Below are 2,447 nucleotides of genomic sequence, written 5' to 3' on the forward strand. Positions count from 1 at the left end.
ACTTTTTAAAATTACTACACTTAAAAACATCAAAATTTTTTAATACTGTTAAACAACTTGCTACTTTAAATATCCCTTAATAATGAAATTCGACAGTACAAGCTTGGAAATATACATAGTATACTTGGTGACTTAATGGAAACATAACATTGGATTTCTGTCAGGACGGCAATCTACAATACAATGTTTGAAACGTCATTATTCTGAGAATGTTGTCGGGTTCTACTTAACCCTATCATATTTTCCCTGTGAAAATACCTGGATCCCTGAAAAGCAATGATAAACTAATCAGCAGTTTCTTAAATACTGTAACATACATGGACCTCTGTATTTAAAACCCAACTCTACTTAAATTTCTTGTAGAAATGATGGGGATGTATCAAGTCTACCCTCCATTACTGTATTTAATGTAAAAGCTCTGTGGTCTTCAGTATGTGAGCTTTGATTTAATGTTACCCATTTCACATAACATGTTGATGCTGGGAATGTTTGACATTTTTAAACACATTTTTATACGAAAAGAACATAAGCAGAATATGTAATAATGTGTGAAATAGACTTCACAACAGTTTAAAATTTTATTTATTTATTTACTTAGTTACTTTTTTTGGCGAAAAAAGAAGAAGAAACCAACTTTCGTTTGCCTCATTTATTGTGCTGCAGCCTGCACGATATCAAACTTCCCACTCTGTGCAATCGAATAGTACGCGGCATTGCAAATTTTATATTAAACTACTTAACTAAGCTTTTTTTCTTCGAGGAAAGGTTACTTTTATTTTATGTTGGAACAACAGGTGCATTTGCGTGTAAACATAACAGCAGTGTTGGCACAAATGACAATACACCACATGAACTGCCAACAACACTACTTAAACTTTGTAGTCTGTCTTCTCTTCCCACAGAAACCACTAAAGTGTTTAAAGAATAAGCGGGACAAGGGACAAGAGTCGATCCAGCACACCTCACTGCTAGAAATTGCAAAAATTATTTGCTTTTTAAATCAGAAAGGCAGTGTCAAGAATATTCAGCATCCCAGCTAAATTCCAGCAACACGGGAAACAGAAGCCAAAAAAGGGACTGTCCCATTTTCTTTACAAGACAAATCCGGCAGGTGTGCTTCTACTGTTCACTGACAACAGAGAAAAAGACTACAATAAAATTAAATTATGCGGCATTGTTGTTCTTTCATGGCACAGTGATGTCGAGTAATCCGAGTTGGTCAGTTCATCACTCCATGTTTAAAGGAAAAATATTTGTGCTCGTGTGCCATGTAGTACGATTGTTTGAGCTAGATACAGTATTTCTTTCTTTCCTATTACAATTTGTTTCTTTTGTTCTCACTGTTGGTTGACAAATGGTTCAAATGGCTCGGAGCACTATGGGACTTAACTTCTGAGGTCATCAGTCTCCTAGGAACTACTTAAACCTAACTAACCTAAGGACATCACGCACATCCATGCCCAAGGCAGGATTCGAACCTGCGACAGTAGCGGTCGCGCGGTTCCAAACTTTAGCGCCTAGAACCGCTGTTGGTTGACAATTTTGTAAGTGCCTTAACATGAATAACAGTGGAAAAAGCAAACGTGCAAATTTAAGTGGGGTGGGTGGGCCTTGGTGGCCGAGCGGTTCTAGGCGCTACAGTCTGGAACCGCGCGACCGCTACGGTTGCAGGTTCAAATTCTGCCTCGGGCATGGATGTGTGTGATGTCCTTAGGTTAGTTAGGTTTAAGTAGTTATAAGTTCTAGGGGACTGATGACCTCAGCAGTTAAGTCCAAAAGTGCTCAGAGCCATTTGATTTAAGTGGGGTGGAATTTCGGAAATTATCGAAGGAAAGGCGAGAACGAGAAGCCATTGGTCTAAAAACGCTTGGCAGAGTAGATAAATTTTTCGGAAAAAATGTTGCTGATTCGACTTCAAGTTCAACTAGTACGGATGATAATTCTGGCACTGCAGCTGTTGTAAAAGAAGTAAATACAGACGAAACAAAAGTTAAATGTGAAGAAAAGCAAATTGTTCCTGATTTCGAGTTTCTTGAAAAACTAAGTGTCGAGTGAGACATTACAAAAAGAAATAACCTCGTTAGTGATGTAAATGTAAATGCCATGCGGCTAGGGCCTCTTGTCGGGTAAACCGTTCGCCTGGTACAAGTCCTTCGAGTTGACACCACGTCAGCGACTTGCGTGTAGATGGGGATGAAATGATGATGATTAGGACAACACTATATCCAGTGCCTGAGCAGAGAAAATGTCTGATGCAGCCGGGAATCGAACCCGGGCCATTAGGTATGACATTCCGTCGTGCTCACCACTCAGCTGCCAGAGGCGGACACCTTGTAGTGATGATCCTGCAGAATGGTGTGTCAATGAATCAACAGTCAACATTCTCTTACAACGTGGCATTAATCAAAATCGTAATGGTGATTTTTCTAATTCAAGAAGATCAATAG

The sequence above is a fragment of the Schistocerca serialis genome, chromosome 11 (genome assembly GCF_023864345.2).
Source record: "Schistocerca serialis cubense isolate TAMUIC-IGC-003099 chromosome 11, iqSchSeri2.2, whole genome shotgun sequence".
Classification (NCBI taxonomy): domain Eukaryota; kingdom Metazoa; phylum Arthropoda; class Insecta; order Orthoptera; family Acrididae; genus Schistocerca; species Schistocerca serialis.